The sequence below is a fragment of the Suricata suricatta genome, chromosome 3 (assembly GCF_006229205.1).
Source record: "Suricata suricatta isolate VVHF042 chromosome 3, meerkat_22Aug2017_6uvM2_HiC, whole genome shotgun sequence".
In the NCBI taxonomy this organism is placed as follows: domain Eukaryota; kingdom Metazoa; phylum Chordata; class Mammalia; order Carnivora; family Herpestidae; genus Suricata; species Suricata suricatta.
Window position 1 is genome coordinate 143,334,991 of NC_043702.1, and position 12,588 is coordinate 143,347,578.

At 45.1% G+C, this 12,588-nt stretch overlaps 1 long non-coding RNA gene across 3 annotated transcripts in view; it reads right to left on the minus strand.

Annotated features, from left to right (window-relative positions):
• Nucleotides 1–4,478: 4,478 nt before the first annotated feature.
• The window catches only part of LOC115288256, a 28,499-nt gene continuing 20,389 nt past the window's right edge, over nucleotides 4,479–12,588 (minus strand). For 2 of the 3 annotated variants that reach the window (XR_003906909.1, XR_003906907.1), the window contains 4 exons: nucleotides 11,417–11,495; nucleotides 8,305–8,418; nucleotides 6,118–6,344; nucleotides 4,479–5,261 (listed from right to left, as the gene is read on the minus strand). This is a non-coding gene — a long non-coding RNA (uncharacterized LOC115288256). Of the gene's footprint in view, nucleotides 5,262–6,117; nucleotides 6,345–8,304; nucleotides 8,419–8,986; nucleotides 9,032–11,416; nucleotides 11,496–12,588 lie in introns of all 3 variants that reach the window. The other variant, XR_003906908.1, reaches the window with a different exon arrangement.

Consider the following 12,588-nt stretch of genomic DNA (forward strand, 5'->3'; position numbering starts at 1 on the left):
ATTCATTGGCCCCACCCCTCCCAGGGCGGGAGTTCTCCAGTGCCATTACTCAGACAGACGTCCTCCAACTCAGCTCTATGACTTCCAGGGTCTGGGAGCCCACTTCCTGCAACTGTCATCTGCAAACTCAGCAGACAGGTGTAAATGGCAAGCAACTCAAATTTAAATATAATGAAAATACATGTATGTAATATAGTTAATTTTGTAAAGCACTTCTGGGCTCCTGGGCTGCTCTACAAGACAGATGAGAGGTGAACTTTTCTGAGCCTCCCGCCATAAAGGGAAGGGAAAGACAAACTTGAAACAAGGAGAGAAAAGATGCCTTGATATTACAGTGCTCTGGTTGATGTGATTTTCGCTCTTACCTTAGTGGAGTGGCTCCCAAATGCTAATCCCTGGAGCAATGCCAAACTGGCTACTCCAACATCCCCAACAAGCTTTATCCAGTTCCTCAGGTCCTAATCCCTGAGAGCCTGAATTTAGTCAATCAGGGATGAGGCCTGGGCATCTCTATTTTGTAAAGCTTCAGATTATTTGAAGTACATCCAGGTTGAAATTCACTTCCTTAGAGAGCTCAGCCTGGATAACCCCATTCCTGGTGATAAAAACAATAACAAAAACAAAACCAAAAATGCTATGCTATAATCCCTAAAACTCACACAAGCAGATAGTTCCTATAGCCTCAGACAGTGTTTTCAGAAATCATGTTTTTTTTTTTTACTACTCAAGGGAGTTTGAGTAATGCTTTCCTGCTCTCCCCAACCTGGCCATGCCCCAAAGCATCACCTGACACAGGCCTATGACGGGGCCTCTCCATCTCAGCTTAGCCTCTTTGTTGCGGGCCAGCCAAGATGCTGACAGCAACAAAACTGACTTGTTTTTGAGAATAAAGATACAAGCAATGGCTGAGATGACGCACACATGTTCACGGCGGGAGACTCTCACATCCGACCTGCCTTCTTCCGTCCACAGAGAGTCACGTTGCTACTCTAACCACATCACTAATTCCGAAAGATGGGGACTCCTACACACAGCCTCCAGGCCAGTGCTCTTGGTTGGGGCAGGCACCTGGAGGACACCCAGTCCCAGTTCCTAGCACCTCAAGTTCTCTCGGCACTAATAGCTAAAGCCCACGGATGTAACTGCATTGTGCGAAGTGGGATTCTCAATTTGTAGAATCTCTGGGGTGCTTGTTGAAGAATGTAAACTCTCAAGTCCCACAAGAAATCTCCTAAATATCTGAGGTGGGGCCAGGAAATCTGCCTTTGAAACAAGCAAGCCCAGATAATTCTGAACAAAGTTGACTTTGGACTTCACCCGTTAAGGATGGATGAAGGAAAAAGGGAAGGAAAAAGTATGTAGTAAAAAGGAACAACTTCTTTCCTGCCCTTCCAGGGATATTGCTACATCTCATCTTGAGATCTTGGCCAGACATTCCCCTCCCTTTCCTATGCACTATCTTCCTTATGAAAAGATCTTACCAAAAAATTGTTTTTTTGGGTTTTTTTTTTTAAGGCTAGTAGTTAACCTTGCATGGGGGTCCAGTTCTATCCTTCTGGGCAGAGTGGACAGAACAAGAAGCAGGAAAGTGGGTAGAAATATACAGAGATAGAAAGACAGTGTTGAAAGAAAAGCCCAGGTTTGGGACTTGCCTATTTAAAAAAAAAAAAATTGGAAGAAAAGGAAGAGGAGGAGTGGTAGAAGAGGAGGAGAAGAAAAGATAAGAAAAAAGAAATTCATACCCCTATTATGTCACTTATAATCAAATTATTAAGTAATGATTTACCCATGAAGTTCTTTCCCAACGAGCCTGGGTTGTGGAAAATCAAGTCAAAAAAGTCACAGCTCCATCACTTATTAGCTAGGTGACCTTGGGCAGATTATTAAACCTCTCTGAGATTTAGTTCCCTTATCTGTACATTGAGAGTAATCACCTATTAGGGCTGCTGTTGATTTTAATGGGGTGACATATTTAAATGGCCTAGGGGTTCCTGGGGAGCTCATTCAGTTAAGCATCCAACTCTGATTGTGGCTCAAGTCATGGTCTCATGCTCTTGAGATTGAGCCCCATGTCAGGCTCCATTCTGGGCATGGAGCCTGTTTTAGATTCTCTCTCTCCTTCTCCCTCTGCCCCTTCCATGCTTGTATTCTTTCTCTTGGAAAAATAATTAAATTAAAATTAAAATAATTTTAAAAATTAAAATAAAATATCTAACACAGGTGTTGGTCCATAATAGGCTGTCCAAAAACCCTAGATGTTACTAACAATATAACTTTGTAATATATATCTTTCTGCACTTCCCTCCCCTTGTTTCTTTTCACTTACCCTAGGCTCCAACTTGAATTACTTACTTTTCTCTAAAGCCCTGAGAAATATGGGCTTTAGAGTCTCACAAATTGGTCTAATCCTGTCGCTATCATCAACTGGAGATGTATGACTTTCGTGGGCCTCCATCTCCATCTCTGGGAATAGTAGCCACCTTACCAAGTTTCTGTAAAGGCCTAGTGCAGCACTGCATATAAGGAGCCCAACTCCATGCTTGGCACTTAGTAGTCTCCAATCTTCCTTCTTTCTCTCCTTCCCTCCAGGCTCCCATTATCGGTCCATGCTCTCCACCTCAATGCCTTTGCTCATACTGCTTCTTACATCTGGAATACCTTTTTCCCCATTTTCTGCTTGTTGGAAATCTTCCCAAAACCATAGTCCTTCTACACAACTCCAACAGAGAAGATGCTCAGACAAACCACCCTCTATTAACAAATAGAGTATTCACTGAGAGTCTATTATAGGTCAGGCTGTTGCTAGTGCCTAGGGGTGCAGAAATGATTGAGGCCTAATCTGTGAACTCAAAAAATTCAGTGGACTGAACAGAAGCACAAATAACTGTAGTAGTATGAGTTGAGAGTGATAATAGAAGTTAAGTCTAAGGTGCTAGGAGAATACAGAAGAGGGGGCTTATGTGTCAAATGAATCGAGGATGTCTTCACAGAGACAGAACCTTTGGGTTTGATGTGGACGATAAGTGATGTTTGACAGCCATGGAAGAAGAAAAATGTCTAAGACAGTCCTGCAGACCTGAACATCTGAGAGAGGCAGGAGGACCAACATGGCTGAGAAAGGCTCATCTGGAGTACAGAGAGGATGGACACAGCGCTGGAGAAGTAGCATGGGACCAGAGTATGAATACTGTTGACTTTGACCTGGGAAAGCTCCCAAGGAGTTGGCTCCATTCTGCCTCTGCTTAGCATATCAGGGCAGCAGAGAATTTACCTGCAGCCCCCTGAGGAACAGTCCCCCAGGACAGGAGCCGTCTCTGGAAATCACTCATCTCTAACCCTCATCATATCATGGGGAATAAGACTGTAACTCAGAAGATGTGTGGGTATAAAGGTCCTTTTTTTTTTTTAACTACAAAAGGATTTTTCTTTTGATTTCTTAAATTCAATTGCAAAATTTAGAAAATCCCACTCTACTCATGAGGGAGTGAAAGTTGGAAGATTCGGTGCTTTCTGAGGAAGATTGCAACTTGGGAGTGAAAATTTCATCTTACCATCCAGCCATCTCTATGAGCCAGAGGTCAATGACTGCATTACTGGTGCAAGGCTTCATCTTGGGACCTTCTAGAATATGTTCCTGACCAGGTATTTTTGCTGGACTCTAGGCTCTGCCTGGCCCCATGCCTGAAGCAGCAATCATTGCCTTCCAGATGCTGGCTCTTGATACTTAACTTATGACTTCCTGGGTTCAGCACACAAGGCCAGGCAAGGTCCGTGGCCAACTCACCATTATTTTCCCCATGTTCCTTGTGCTCCAGACACACCGAATGCCTCACCACATTGTAGACACAGTGACAGTTTCACAGCGCTTGAAATCTGCTTTGCACGTGCCTATCTGGAAGGCTGTGGCCACCGTAACTCCCAGCTCCTTTCCCCTGCTCCCAACCCACCAAACACACTCACATGTCTAACTCACACTCTCACGAGTAAATTTATACTCTCGCTTCAAGTTCAGTCATGTGTCACTGATCTCAGTGAAACCTCCCTTGGCCACCCCCTTCTCCCCTAGTGATAAAATCACTCTCTCTTGGAAATCTTACAACTCTTTTCTGCCCTGTCTTACCGTAACATATATGAGGACTTCCCTGTGATTCCCAGGGAAACTGGGCTCCTTTGGGGCAGTGCTAGAGACTTACACATCTCTAGCCTAGTACCCAGCATGAAGTTTATTTCACAGTAAACATTGTTTGTTGATGGTCTCCGCCACTAACTTGGAACCTCAGTGGGGTAAGGATTTCCTTGGTCTTGTATAGTGATATAGCCCCTGCACAGCCAAGACAATGCTTGGTGTGTGGAATGCACTCAATTAAAATTAGTTGAATTAAATTAATTGGGTGAATTAATTGTATTTAATCAAGACAGTGAGCTGAAATGAAAGACTTGACCAAACTAAGGTTCCTGAAAATTGATTTATTTGGAGATTATCAGGATTTAAGGTATTTATTGAGCACATGTTTAATTTTTTTGTTTGCACAAGCTGTGAGATATATGAAGATAAATGAACAAGAAGGTTATGGATATGTGGGATGGTGGATAAGATTTTTAGAACAGCAATATTAACACAAGGTAAGAAACAATAAGTGCCATGGGAGAGGGGCAGATATAGTGCTATGGGAACTCTGGGGGAGGGGACTCCTCCCATAAGATTAGTTAAGGGTTTTCATGGAGGACCAACCATTTGACTTGGAATACCATTTATGATGTTTTCCCAGTGTGATCCTGGTCCAATGGATGTTGTTGATGGGAGGATGGACACCTGGCCTGGACTGAGCCATTAGTCTCTCTGCCAGGAACTGAGATAGGAGACTTCAGAGCACTAATCAATTTTTTCAGGTCCTTTGAATTAAAGACAAGTAGCCTCTGGAGCTGTGTGGTAGCAGTCTTTTACAAACTACTCAGAGATGCAGAAAAATCAGGCCTGGGGAGAGAGCAGAATGCAGGAGTACTGAGGAAAGCAGAAAAGAGTGGCCATGTGTCCTCAGTGAGTGAGAGACTGAGGCCTGGCTTTCTGATGACTCACGCTCCTGGTACCGGCCCCTCAGTGACCTGCAGCATCTTGGTCCATGAATCTTCTGGGACACTCCAAGATCCTTGTAGTAAATATACCCTTTCTGCTTCAGCTAGCCGGACTATATCACGACAGCCAGCAAATCTTGGTGAGGCCTGGATAGGTGTGAAGAAATGGGCCACGTCCAGGATGGAGGCTAATGAGGAAGGGATATGAAGGCATAATTTATTGGTCTTCATTTCCATTTCACATTCCCTCACTCTCCTTCAGTATCTCAGTCCAGAGTCCCTTCCATCTCCTTAAACCTGTCCCACGAGCTCATAGTGAAGAATCTGCATGCCCTATAGTTAAGCAGTTCTGGCTATTTGTAGATGCCTGGAAGCCCAGTTTTACAGACCCCTGGAGTAAACTGGGCATCCTTCGTCCCAGAGAATGACTCTACATCCAAGGTCCCTATAGCAAAAGTGACTCGCTCGATGGAACAGATCTAAGAAGTGTTGGCACACATGCATGCTTACATACATCCACACAAGTGGATGGTGAGGAGCTCATGGATTCATATGTAAATGATCCCTCTGTATGTCTTCGTGGCATCCTATCAGTGCATGCAAGCTTCTATCTATGGATAAAAATCATAGAGAGTCATCATTACAAAAAAAGTACACTAAGCTTCTACTTTCTGGTGGCTTTGAGGTCTACTAAAGTGCACACCCAGCAACCTCTTTACAAAAACTTAACCCAGCTACTCTGAGCTGAATAACACCTTCAATCAAGGCTTATACTGTGTGGGAGGGCTCCAGGAGAAAAGGGGTTCACTGGTGCTTCTCAGGGAGTTGTGAGACTCTGACATTTAGCTGATCAGAGTGGGGGGAGGGGACAGTCGGGTTTGATGGGGTCCTGAGTCATTTATAGTTGGAAGGAAAGCTCTCTAAGAAAAACATATATCAGTGTGTGTGTGTGTGTAGTTACTAATGTAATACTAGGTACAAGGCTTTGGGGAGGGCTGGTGCCAGTGAAAGACTCTTGGTTTTATATCTTCATAGGAAACTCACTTGGGAGTGGGGCAATGGAGCTGAAACTTAAACTTCACTTTTCTTTCTTCTGTGCTTATCATTCCCATACAAATTGAAGTCCATGGAAGATTGTAGTTCCGCAAAAGTACCACTTTGCTCACAGGGGTGAGGTTGGGGCTACAGTGTGGGCTTGCACAAGCCTCCTGTAGGCTGGAGAGGGTGAGCCTCAGTTACACTTGTCCAGGTGAAGAATAGGAGCTGGGTAGCTTGGGAAGGAGAGAAACGAGCAATTGCCACCACTGTCATCCATCAGTTGCCAAACTCTTTCATCCTGATCCTTTTACTTCTTCCTCTTATAGATCTTCCCTCTTACTCTCCAGGTCACACAATCCCTTCCTTTGGGGAGGGGGGTAGACGTATCATTCATTTTTACAGTGCCACTTCAAGCCGAAGTCTAGGGAAGCAATGTAGCTAAGAATGTGAGCTTGGAGTAGTGCGCTCTGGACTTGAAGCCCAGCTCCACCACATCTTAGCAGAGTGACCTTGCACAAGTTATTTCAGCTTTCTCTCTGACTTCTAGTTTCTTCTCCATAAAACAGATAAAATTGGACCCCACACCATAGGGTTATGCAAACAATTCAAGAGAAATATCTAACATAATATATAGTCATGAGGTTGACTCCCATGCATTCTAACTGACCAGCACTGTAGGCCAACAGCTGTTGGATTTTAACACTCTAGTCTCCCCACCTTCATGAGAATCATGCCCTTTCATTGGAGCAACCTCTTCCCTCACCCCTCCCTCTGAGGAACTCAAAGTATTTCTTAGATGTACTGCCTTGGAGCAGTAGACAAGGAGATTGGGATGATTCTCCTCATTTTATAGCTAACTAAGATGAGGCCCAGAGCTGGTAGGGCAGGGCCAAAGCTTCAGAAAGAGCAAAGGCATGTCTACAAGTGAAACCAAAGACCAACGGCCCCTTAATACAGGCCTCTGGACTGGTAAGCAGGGTAGGACTGCAACGATGGAAGCTTTGACTGCCTGGAACCCTGCTGGGGAGAAAGGAGCAGGCAGCAAGTGGTCCAGGGAAAGTCATTTGCCCCCACAACTTACAGCAATTGTGTTTTGCTTCCTCCTTCAATTCCAGCACAGCACAACCAAACATAGAAGGTTCTGCATTCCCAGGGCAGTCAAGAGGTCTGTGACCCTGATCAGTCCTTAGCTTTGCCACTAGTTAAATTTAAGATTCAGTTCTTTGCTTCTAAAATCAGAGATTGGGTGTAATGACATCCAGATGCTTACCTTGGTGCTTATCTTAAACTTCTTCAGAAATTGCTTTATCTTAAAATCATTTGGAAAAAGAACCAGAGTCAATATCCCAGAATGTTGCACTTCCTGTAAACTACTACATCTTCTCTGGGTTTTCATTGTGTCCCAGAGAGCTCTGGTCCCTGAAGGGCCATGACCCAAAATGGCCAGCTGCTGTCATCCTTTGGCCATGGAACCACTAGTGTTTATGAGTGATAAGAAGAGATGGGCCTAGAGGTGGCAGCAGGAAGCTTGGCTGCGCCTTGAGCAAAGGGTGGGGGGAGGGGAATCAAGAAACCATGGTGCTTTAATTTGGAGAGTAAGTTGTCAAGTAATTTTTTTAGGAAAATGAGCATAGACATCTGCCTATTCCCATATTGGTAGGAAAAACAGAATGAGGAGCGCAGAATCAAACTACAATAGCAGAAATTTAGACATTTGCAAGAATAGTTAAACTATCTGGGTGTGGAATGCTGGAATGGGTGACCACAGGTAAATGCACAACCCATTTGGTGGCTCTGATTTCCACGTAATCTGTTTAGGAGAATGTGTGACATGACTCCCTTTCCACCTACCCCCTCCATGGATTCCCTCCTTTCCTGAGAATTCTAGAATTCTGCATGAGTTGAGCAACAAAGCACATAGGAGGACTGACTTGGCAAAAGGAACAGGTTTGGCAATGAATGTGTCACAGCATGACCCCAGACAAGTTACTTAACTTGACCATGAGAAAATCAAGGATGTTCACATCCTGTCCGGCAACAAAATCTCGGTACTGCAGGGGGTGGGTCCTGACCCTTAGAGATTGATTCCAGCATAGGAGTCACAGAAAGTTCTTCTTCCTCAAAGTCTTACCCCAGACACACCCTTGGCACAAAAAGACTTTGTGACCTGGGTTATCAGGCAATGCTACTCACCTCCTGCACCAAGCATCCTTGAGTTTATAGCTCTGAGCTGGACAAAAAGCAAGGATCCAGAAGAAAAAGATGATGGCCTTCAAGCATTCCTAGAATGGACTCCACCCCTACGTGCTGCCAGACAAACAGGGATGACAATTAACACACTGAAATAATCCTACAGAAACTCATGAAGAAAAAAAAATGCTAAGTGAAAATTAACAAGCCCAAGCCACCCACTAGTAAAGGATAAACAATGAACTGAATTAATCAAAAGAAGGCTTCATGGAGAAGGTCATTTTTAAGATTGGTAGTAGAAGGAATAAGGAGAAGGGAGTTGCTGATTCAGACACAGCAAATATAAGCGTGGATGATGGGAAATAACCTGAGGGTAGGCTCTGATCCTGGATAGGCAAGCACACAGCTTGTGCAGAGGCCATATGAGTACACAGCAAGTCTCTCCCAGGCTCTGGGTCTCTCTTCCCATCCATAGAGAGAGAAACGAGGTAAACTAGGTAGTCCTTCCAGCTCTAGCATTTTGCATTTTGCAATCCTGAAGTATAGGGAAGAGTTCAAGGGTGATTTGGTTTGGGTAAAGTAGAAAGCAGGTGGTAAGTAGCAGGGGATAGACCAGGCTATCAAGGCATCTAATCTGAGCATAACACAGGTATATCAGCTTGAGCTGAGCAAACTCAAAGCCTACCTCTGACCAAGCATCATCCAGGAATGGTCTTTGTAAAACGCAGCCCTAGAGCAGAAGGCAAGCTGTGTAAATGAGGGAATAAATCCAGGTGGATGAAAAGAAAGTAAAATGTGTCAAGAAAATGGTTAGGGTCTCATCCTAAACAACAATCCCCTCTAACAACAAACCACTCACTGCTCACAGACTGTTGTTGGCTGACTAATCCCAGCCCTGAATGCCAGGGCTGTTACTCTAATTCTCAGATTCTGGATCTAGACTGGTTCTCTATGCCTGAGCTGTTTGCAGAGAGAAAAGAGAGTTCTTCCCTGCACTGCTCCCCCACCGAGAGGCCTAGTCCAGAGCAGGACTGCCAGGAAATGGGGGCAAGGCTTGGGAAGCCTTGAGAGATCTACAGAGCACATGGTTTTAAGGGCTCTCATCCTGTCCTGAAGGATGTACTCACTGGCCTATACCTTGAGATTCCCAACATTCTTTATCCCAAAGCACCTTTGCCAACTCAAAGGGGCACCATGGGAAGAAATAGGTATAGAAAATAAAGGGTATGGCAGGATTAAAAGCAAGGGGCTTGGTACAGGTCATGGTCCAGGGAAATCCCCAAACAGAAGTGCCCCAGCTTGTTTCCCCATCACTTTGGGTAACTTTCCATTGCCACACACCCACCCGTACCCCCAGGTCTCTTCTAATAAACCTATTGCTCACATAGTGACCTGGTGGGTATGGGAATCATACAAAGCAATGAGCCCAATTTCCTGAATCTGAGAAACTACAGGCTACATGGAAGGCAAAACTTGCATCCAATGTCCCAGGAAGAAAGACTGTGTATATCTTAAGAGGATATACAGTGATCAAAGCCAGACCAAAATACCAGAGACTCAGAAAAGGGTATATTAGTGAGAACAAAGCCATGGGAGATGGCTTCCCTGGGGAGACACAACTAGGGCACAAACGCGTGGCAATCAGTGACTGTACAGGAGCTAGGAAGGCGGGAAGAGTGTTTTAAGGAGCAGGGATGAGGACATTGGAATATTTGAGGGGACAGCCCATAGAGAGAAACTAGACTGAAATGAACCTCCATTTGTTGAGTGTCTATTGTATGCCATAGACTGTACCAGGAACTTTCCATCTTTTATTTCATGTTAACCTCCCAACAAAAGTGATACTGCCTTTATTTCCATTTTGAAGTTGGGGGAACTGAAGTGTTTATATGAATTTAGATCTGGCCTGGTGGTCCATGAGAAGTGTCTGCCAGGGGCCAAACTAGGGACTAGCTTGATGGTAATGATGCCAGGGTATGACTGGCTTGGCTGTGGTCTCCGGGGTCCTGGAAAACATTGCTTATCTATCACCTAAAGGGTCAAGAGGAACTATGACCCTGAAGCCCTCTAGGTGGCTGTGGGACACTGAATGATGAGCTCAGGAGTTTCACCCTCATGATTCAGGTGCACTAAAATTAGCCTCTGCCCCAAGGGTCTTTTACCCACACCTGGTATCCCACTCCCTTCCCCTTGTGCTCAGCTTCTCTGTCTTGTCAACAAGCGTGCTCCTCCCTGGCAATTGGATGAGGTAATTAATCATCACTAACTGTTAATGAGGCCAACGAGGTGTTATCATCACAGCCACCAAATTGCGGCTATGACTAACTGACTAGTGTCAGAAATTCAGAAAGCATTGATAATTATTATAATTATTTTTTCCAGTCCTCATTGTTTTTTCCTATGTTTGCGGTCCCAGGTGTGAGCTGGAGAGTGAAGGGAAGACCCAACCTTTCCCAGAACTGAAAAGACGCACTATTTTGTTCAGCCTCCCACCCAGCCTGCGGTGGGCCAGGGGAATGCCTGCTGCCTGCTAGGGTCCTATTTGACTCTCCAAGCAGCACCTTGATGAAGGTCAGCGTCACTGAGCAATCTGGGGGCTGGGGTGAGTCAGGCGAGATGGGGGAATCGGAAGCATTGTACCAGAGCCTGGCCGCCCAGGCATACAGCTGGGGAATCCCTCAAGGGAACCGTGGACACGTGCTGACCAAATCCGGCCCGAAGGAAAACCCTGTCTTGCTACATGACTCCTGATTCATGGCTTTCCCCTCCTGGAACATGGCTCATGTGCTACCCCTGAAGCAGCCACCACCAGCTGCTTCACGTTATTTTAAAAATAGCTACCCCCTACCCCCAATTCCTCAGACAGCGAACTCTACCTGGAATGGAGACACTGAAGCATGAGCAACTATAAAAGTCATCTGCAGGGTGCCTTGTCAGATGTAACCCCAGGACGTCCCCAGACGATTGTCAGTGGCCTGCTTGGTTGGGTTTCCTACAAACACTGTCCATAAATGCTTCCAATCTATGGGATTGATCCTGAATGCCATTCGTTCCACTGTTAATAAAACACAAACCATTCCCTAGAGAGGGACAGAAAGAAGAACAAGGAACTAACCTTTATAGGGTACTTTCTCTGTGCTGAGCGCTATCTGGTGAACTTTAAGTACTTCGTTTCAGGTCTGGTTCTCATGGCCCTGTGAAATGTATAATTGTGACTCTGATTAGAAGGAGGCTTAGGGGCTCCAGTTTGTCCAAGGCCACTTAGCAGAAGTCGGCAAAGCTGGAATTAAGACTAAACCATCTTTGATTCCAAAGCCTCTCGTTTTTCTTTTCTTTTCTTTTTTTTTTTTAATATTTTTTTGAGAGAGAGACAGACAGAGCATGAGCACTGGAGGGGCAGAGAAAGAGGGAGACACAAAATCTGAAGCAGGCTCCAGGCTCTGAGCTGTCAGCACAGAGCCCAATGTGGGGCTTGAACAGATCATGACTTGAGTTGAAGTCAGATGAATAACCAACTGAGCCACCCAGGCGCCCCAATGCCCCTGATTTTTCTAATATGCCACTGTCTGCTCCAAATCTCTATTAAGGGACAACAGAGGGTGTGGCCTCTGCAGCCACACTGCTCAGTTTCAAACCCTGCTTCTGATACTTACCAGCTGTGTTAGGTGGATTGGGCACACCCCTCTCTGACCCTCAGTTCCGCCAACTAAGATGGGCCAGGGGAGATGCCAGCATCGATTACACAGATCTGTAGTAGGACTGTTGTAAATATTAATGGAGTGAATACTTGCACACCATTTAAAACAGTGCCTGATACATTCCATGGGTTAGCTTTTGTTCTGTTTCTATTATTTAAAGAATGCATGATACCTATATTAGGTTCTGTCTTGAAAACAGCTCTTTTTTTTAATAATAGTTTATTGTCAAGTTAGTTTCCATATAACACCCAGTGCTTCTCCCCACAAGTGTCCCCCACCATGACCACCACCCCCTCTCCCCCCCCTCCCCTTTCAGTCCATGGATCGTCTCCAGTATTCAGTAGTCTCCCTTGATCTGTGTCCCTCGCTCTTCCCCGCTCTCTTTCACCCTTCCTCTCCCCATGGTCCCCTGCCAGGTCTCTCCTGTTAGACCTATGAATGCAAACATATGGTATCTATCCTTCTCTGCCTGACTTATTTAGCTTAGCATGACACCTTCATGCTTTCCTACAAATGGCCATATGTTATTCTTTCTCATTGCTATATAGAACTCCATTGTATATATATATATACCACATCTTCTTGATCC